This window comes from Chiloscyllium punctatum, chromosome 35 (assembly GCF_047496795.1).
Source record: "Chiloscyllium punctatum isolate Juve2018m chromosome 35, sChiPun1.3, whole genome shotgun sequence".
Classification (NCBI taxonomy): Eukaryota; Metazoa; Chordata; class Chondrichthyes; order Orectolobiformes; family Hemiscylliidae; genus Chiloscyllium; species Chiloscyllium punctatum.
The window spans coordinates 22,956,756-22,964,923 of NC_092773.1; the positions used below are offsets into that span (position 1 = coordinate 22,956,756).

An 8,168-nucleotide genomic window follows, 5' to 3' on the forward strand; every position below is an offset into this window, starting at 1 on the left:
AATCAACTAATTCGATCTTACAATCATTCATTCATTACTCATTCCTTCATTCATGTATTCATTTGAGCACTGAGTCATTCTATTATTGATTCTTTAATTGGGTCAATCATTTAATACTTTAAACATACAATTATTAATTCAATAATTCAACTATTAAATCATCTATTCAATCAAGCAATGATTTTATCATCAAATCGCTCATCAACTATTCATTCATCATACATGCATTCATTCAATAAGTCATTGTGCCATCCTATCATTCGTGCATCACTTCATTCATTCATGCATTGAATGATTCATTCATTCAGTAAGTCACTCATTCGTTCAGTAAGTAAAATATTCATTCCTTCATTCAGTCTTTGATTCAATCATTCAACAACCCATTAATTCAATCGATTATTCCATCTTTCATTCATTCCTTCATTCAATCAATCAACCATTTATTCCTGCATTCATTCATTCATGCATTCATCATTCCCTCAATCATGTATTCATTCACACATTGAGCTATTCATTCATTACGTCAAATAATCATTGATTCATCATCCAGTCATTCATTCACTCAAGCATTCAGTCATTAATTCAATCAATCACTGAATCTTCATTCCATCATTTGTTCAATCATGTAATCATTATACATGCAATCATTCATGCATCACCAATGGTCTGACCAATGGTTTGTGGACAATTCCCCTCACTTCCTTGCTTTGAGACTTCACTTAGAAACCCGTGGATCCCATAAGTCTTCTTCACCACATCTCTCACTTGCCTGGCCCCCTTCAGAGGACAACGGACCAAATGTTTTCTGGAAGGCCAAATATCCAACATCGGCGGAATTATCCAACTGGCTGCGAGTGCCTCCTCGTCAATTCTCTCCTGAGGTAAGTCAGGCAAGCCCTGTCCCTTGATGAAGCCATGTTGACTGCGTACGTGGCTCAATTTTCTTGAAGTCTATATGTGTTTCGTCCCAGCTTTTGGTATCCATCGGGTTTTGATCCCATCCCGACGCTGTAGGGTGCAGTGCTAAGGAGCTGCTGACCCTCCTGATACTGGGACAGGGCTCATTGTGGTTTCTTCATGCTGGTTCAAGCAACTCAGGGCTTGGGCTACGGGCTCAAAGTCTCTTTGCTCTCCGCCTGAGTCCCATCCCCGTCAGCGATGCTAATGGGCACACGAAGTACCCTCCCACGGTGCCAGCTCTCCCAGCACAGGCAAGGTGCCCGCCCCCCCCCCCCCCCAGATGCCAGTGTCAAGGGGTCAGTCACCTTCCTCCACCCAGGCCCAGCCACAGATCCGGGAGCGAGCTGCGGAATGGCGCCAAGCCTGTCGGGCACACCCTGCTTGGTTGGCAAGGCTGGCGCAAGCAAGACCTGAGCCAATCTTAGGCTCCCACACTCCTCCCCCTGCTCCACCGCCCCAGAGAAATTCGCACCCAATCCAAACGGGACTCTTTCTCTCTCTTTCTCTCCCTCTCTCCTTACCAATCCTCCACTCCTCCCTTCAGTCCCTCTGCTGTCCCCTCTCTCTTGCGCAAATGTGCTTTCCATTTCCTGCAAGTCACACCCCTTCCTGTCTCCCCTTTGACTGTTGCCCCACCCCCCACCAACATCGGCCTTTCCACACCCCCCCCCCAACCCTTCGAAGGGAAGGCATTACCCATGTCTCCGTGGCAACGTTGGCGTTGAATTCCTGGGCGGTGAGTGTACCGTGACTCCCTGCTATGTTCACAACGGACAGACCTGGGTGAGTGGGGACAGGGATTGTCCATCTGTCTATTGGAGTGACACACACTCACTGTCACACACACACACACACTCACACACACACACTCACACACACACTCACACATACTCACACACACACACACTATCACACACACACACACACTAACTCACACACACACACACACACTATCACACACACACACACACTATCACACACACACTCACACACACACTCACAGCTCTCACACACTCACACTCACACACACACACTCTCTCACACACACATTCTCTCACAATCACATACATAAACACACACTCAACATTCACACTCACGCACACAGACTCACATATACACATACACACACACTCACACATACACACACACACTAACATACTCAACACACACTCACACACCCACTCTCACACATGCACTCACACACTCAACATTCACACACAGACTCACACACACACACATTCACACATACACTCACACTCACACACACACTGACACACTCAACACGCATACACTCACACACACACTTGCACTCACACACACACACTCTCACACACACATTCTCTCACAATCACATACATAAACACACACTCAACATTCACACTCATGCACACAGACTCACATATACACATACACACACACTCACACACACACGCACACACACTGACATACTCAACACACATACACTATCACACACCCACTCTCACACATACACTCATACACTCAACATTCACACACAGACTCACACACACACACACACACTCACACACACACTGACACACTCAACACACATACACTCTCACACACACACTTGTACTCACACATGCACTCACACACACACACACAAACACACTCAACATGGGAGGGAGTCTCTGGGAGAAGGTGGAAGAATTCGATTGGACGTGGGGGAATTCACCGCTTTGTGGATGGGGGCGGGAAGGAAGGGGGTGAGGAGGAGGTCCTGGCGGGTTTAGTGGGCGCCGAACTGTCAACCCTGGCCGGGCTTTCTTAGGCTGGAGCCAGTGGGGCATGGGATTGGAGCAGGCAAGCATGGAAGAGATGGTGGCGACGGAAACAGATGGTATAAAACTCTCGGAGCCCGTTCTTACTGAGCTCTGGTCCCTTGGAGCATATCATGCCCAGGAGGCCCTGGGGCAACGAAACACAGAGGGTTCGAATCCAGCACCCTCCTAGACAAACCAGCACAGGTCCCCTCCCAACCTGCCTGATTTCAAGTGAGTAATAAGACACAGCCAGAGCTCAAAGGAAAAAAAAGCTGTCACAGTTTATTTCCCAGGAATATTTGACGAGAGGTCTTTGTCGGACAGTCCTGCTGGAAGCAGCTAGTTCCAGCCTTTCTCTTCACAATATTGCACCATCTGAAAGGTAAAACCGAACAAACCGTGAGCCGGGGGGGGTTATCGTGTCGATCTGAGGGACACCGAGTGAGACGCAGGGGTGCGGCAGCCACATAGACCAGAGGCAGCATTGAGGAGAGCAATTCGGGTTTGGTAAAAAGGGGTGTTCCTATCGCCTCGCACAGCCTCACACACACAGACACAGACACAGTCACACAGACACAGACACAGACACAGTCACACAGACACAGACACACACACACACACAGACACAGACACAGATACAGTCACACAGACACACACAGACACAGACACAGTCACACAGACACAGACACAGTCACACAGACACAGACACACAGACACAGTCACACAGACACACAGACACACACAGACACACACAGACACGCAGACATAGTCACACACAGACACAGACACACACGCAGACAGACACAGACACAGTCTCTCACACACACGCGCACACACACACACACACGCACACAAACAGACACACAGACACAGACACAGACATATACACACCGACACAGGCACACACACAGACAAACACACAGTCACACACACACAGACACAGACAAACACACACAGATACAGATGCACACACACACAGACATGCAGTCACACACACACATACACAACACAGTCACACAGACACAGACACACAGATACAGTCACACACAGGCACAGTCACACACACAGATACAGTCACACACACACACAGATACAATCACACACGCAAAGTCACACACACACAGATACAGTCCCCCGCCCCCTACACATTAACAGCACAGAGGTGGAACGAGTGGAGAGGGTCAAGCTCCTGGGAGTGGGTCATCCACAACAAGCTTTCTTGGACTCTTCATGTGGACGCACTAGTTCCACAGGCCCAACAACGTCTCCTCCCTCAGGCAGCTGAGGAAATTTGGTGAATACCCTTGCCAACTTTTATAGGTGCGCCATCGAGAGTGTTCTGTCTGGATGTATCGCGACCTGGTACGGCAACTGTGTACCCATTCCAGATCGGAGACGGTTACAGAGAGAGGGGGTGAACTCGGCCCGGACAATCACAAAGGCCAACCTCCCATCGATAGAATCCATCTACCAGGCCCGCGGTCAGGGAAAAGGCCGCCAGCATTCTCAAAGCTCCATCCCATCCTGGCAATGTTTTTCTCCAACCTCTACCATCGGGGGGAGAAGCTACAGAAGCCTGAACACACACACACACACACACACCAGCTGGTTTAGGAACAGTTTCTACCCTACTGTTGGTAGAACACTGAATGGACTCACAAACCCTTAACATTCGCCTGGACCTGTGTTTTTGCTGCTGTTTACCTATTATTTACTCATCTATGCTCCTTAACTCTGTGATCTGCCTGTATTGTGTGCAAAACAAAGCTTTTCACTGTGTCTCGGTACACAGGACAATAAATTCAATTCAATTAAGGTCACCCCTAAATGAGTACAGGCTCCGGCCTACCCAACCCCACCTCACGAAACAGTCCCCGGGATCAGCCAAGCGGACTTTCCCCAGGCCTCACAATCTATCTCTGCTTGGATACGTGGCCCCAGAGCCTCAAGTCCCCTCGCCGCATTCCAGCCGGGGCCTAGTGTGCTTTTAGCTGAACCAGCTTCACTCCTACGTCCCTGTCCCCCTCCGAAATAAAGGCTGACGTCCCGTTGACTGTCCGTGTTATCCCCCCCCAACCGAACCCCGGAGGCTGGCTTGACAGATGAAGACTCCCCCCACCCCCGCCACACCCCCACACGCCACTTCCCGACTGTTATTCCCAGTCGAGATCCCACTCAGCTCCTGCCTTCGTGCCAACCTGATGTTCCCTCACCCCCTGCCCAACCCGTCTAGGGGTTATCGCTGTCTCACTGATGGGAGACACTGAGTCAGGTTATAGCAGGGGGGAGAGGGGCAGAAAGATCTGGGGGGGGTGGGCGGAGAAGGGGTTGGACAACAGACGCAGCGATGTCACTCTGGCCTTCTGTAACCCTCCGCGGCTGGAAAGAGTGCCCAGATTCCCCTCGGGGCTGGCACCCGGTTGGCACCCCACGGGGGGGGGGGGTAGTGGGCTCACCTTACACTTGGCAGCGACGGCCCGAGACGAACACCAGTGCGCGGGCCCCCAGGTGCACTCGTTCCTCCCCAGCGGCATGACCGAATGCAGCCTCACGCAGGCATCCAGCTCCTGAAGGGGCACAAGAGGCGGAAATCAATGCGGAGAAGGTTCCAGAAGGAGCCGCGCCCACCCGGCAGAGCGATGCCCACCCGTGGCGCGTGATGTCCAGGGCTCGGCCCGACCGAGTTGGCATGGGCCATTGTCGCCACCCAATATGCCAAGCATTGACCGTCACCCATGGAAGGGGAGCGAACCAGCGGCCCCCTCCCCTTCGTTTGACGTTTAACGATGTTTGGATCCCCCTACTGGCAACGTCGGAGAACAACGCGTGCGGAGCACTCGGAGGTTGAGGGAGGGTGCCTGGCGGATGGAGTCCAGTGTTGGTCCTATTTGCTAGGAACCATGGGTAACAGGGACTACACTTCCAGTGGTGTAATATCACTGGGCATCCTCAGATCCCAGAGGGTTGGGTTGCGGGGAATCAAGAGGGAAAGGGGAACATTTCCCACCGACACTGGAGTTTGCAATGTCGCCGAGCTTAGTAACAATGGCGAGGGGAGTAGACAAGGTCAAAGGTCGTTCCCACTGGCAGGCGTAACTAGGGGAGGCATTGCCTCGAAATATGGGTGGAGGGGAGCGGGTTTAGGACCGAGCTGAGGAGAAATCTCTTCACCGAAAGGATTGTGAATCCGCGGCAATGCCTCGTTGAATGTTTTGAAGGCCAAGGCAGCTTTCCGAGCGTTGAAGGAATTGAGAGGGTGGAGTAAGTGGGACTGGGGCCTTCAGGAAGGTCAGCCATGACCCTACTGAATGGTTCAGAGAGACCAGCTTGACTACTCTGGCTCCGATGTGCTACCGTTGTTCATCTTCAAACGGATCTTCTCGTCAAAGGATTCGCCTCACTTCGACCTTCTATCGACCGCTTGGGCCTTTAAAGGTTACCCCCCTCACCCCTCCCGTCCCACTGGGAGTAGCGCCAACTCTTTATCTCCGAAAAGAATGTGGCACCAGGATGAGACCATTCAGCCCCCAGACCCCTCAGGCTGATTTGCGGCCTAGTCGTGCCTTTAAGCCTCATCATTGACTTGGGTGGGGCAATCTACCTCAGATGTCAAACTGACAAAGTGACACGGTGCCCCTCCCGCACCGATCCATATTGGGAGTATGTTTCTAACCTCTACATCCAACTTTGTGTGTGTGTCCACGTGTGTGTGTCCACGTGTGTGTATGTGTCTGCGTGTGTATGTGCGTGCATCTGCATGTGTATATGTGCGCGTGTGTGCATCTGCGTGTGTGTTAGCGCACGTGTGTGTGCATGCGTGTGTATGTGTGTGTGCATCTGCATGTGTGTGTGTGTGTGCGCACATCTGCGTGTGCATGTGTGCGTGTCTGCATGTGTGCGCGCGACTACATGTATGTGTGTGCGTGCACATGTATGTGTGTGTGTCTGCATGCGTGTGTGCGCGCGACTGCGTGTGTGTGTCTGCATGTATGTGTGCGCATCTGCGTGCATCTGTGTGTGCGCATGTGTGTGTGCGCGCGTCTGCCTGTGAGTGTGTGTGTGCCTGTGTGTGTGCGTGTGCCTGTGTGTGTGTGTGCGTGTATGTGTGCCTGTGTGTGTGTGTGTGTGTGCCTGTGTGTGTGTATGTGTGTGTGTGTGTGCGCCTGTGTGTGTGTGTGCGTGTGTGTGTGCCTGTGTGTGTGTGCCTGTGTGTGTGTGTGCGTGTGCCTGTGTGTGTGTGCCTGTGTGTGTGTGTGCGTGTGCCTGTGTGTGTGTGTGCCTGTGCCTGTGTGTGTGTGCGTGTGTGTGTGCGTGTGCCTGTGTGTGTGTGTGTGCCTGTGTGTGTGCGTGTGCCTGTGTGTGTGTGTGTGCCTGTGTGTGTGCGTGTGCCTGTGTGTGTGTGTGTGCCTGTGTGTGTGCGTGTGCCTGTGTGTGTGTGTGTGCCTGTGTGCGTGTGCCTGTGTGTGCGTGTGTGTGTGTGTGTGTGTGTGTAGGAATGTCTCACTGCTGAGGCCTCCTTTTCAGGCTGTGTTGCGTCCGTTGACCGGATGAGACCGACTGAACAGGTAACGGGACTCCCTCTCCCCGTCTGATCATGAAGGCCTCCAGGCCAAACGCTCCGTCACTCCCCTCAATGCCAAGCAGCAGAGGGCAGGAGGAGGCCATTTGGCCCGCTCGCCTTGGGCTAGACCCCCGAACAGCTCGACCCCTGTTTCTCGCTCCCTGACGTATATGCGGGTTGGAAGGCGCTCACCCCGAGACACTCACCCCACACAGGTCGTAAGATTTGGGCATCTCCACCGCCTTTGTGACTTCCTTTGGGTGAGAATTGAGAAGATTCTTGCACTGTCGGAAGCAAGATGGAGGAGAGAGGCGGTGGGAGGTGTTATGGGCAGGATGAAAAAGTCAGCAGGTTACATCCAGAGGCTCACATTGTCCCTGGCCCACCCACCACCTCATTCCGCACACATACCACCCTCTGTGTGAAAAAGTTGCCCCTTGGGTCCCTTTTATACCTTTCCCCTCTCACCCTAAACCTATGCCCCTCTAGTTCTGGACTCCCTGACCCCAGGGGAAAAGACCTTGTCTACTTACCCCATCCATGTCCCCTCATGATGTTATAAACCTCTATAAGGTCACCCCTCAGCCTCCGATGCTCCAGGGAAAACAGCCCTGGCCTCTCCCTACAGCTCAAACCCTTCAGTCCTGGTCAATCGCTGACTGCGCCCTTCCACGTTTAGCAATGTCCTTCCCGTAGCAGGGAGAGCAGGATTGAACGCGGTGTTCCAAAAGCGGCCCAACCAACGTCCTGTACAGATGCAACATGACCTCCCAACTCGATGCTCTGACCAGTAAAGGCAAGCACGACCAACGGCTCCTTCACTCTCCTATCCACCTGTGACTCCACCATTGACTCCACTCCATGTC

The 8,168-nt window shown here is 52.4% G+C and overlaps 1 long non-coding RNA gene across 1 annotated transcript; it reads right to left on the minus strand.

The window, feature by feature from the left end:
- Window positions 1-3,015: 3,015 nt before the first annotated feature.
- LOC140459838 (uncharacterized) lies at window positions 3,016-7,593 on the minus strand. The gene is made up of 3 exons (XR_011953880.1): window positions 7,509-7,593; window positions 5,198-5,308; window positions 3,016-3,116 (listed from the first exon to the last, which is right to left on the minus strand). It is a non-coding gene; the product is annotated as an uncharacterized lncRNA (long non-coding RNA).
- Between the last annotated feature and the right edge of the window lie 575 nt (window positions 7,594-8,168).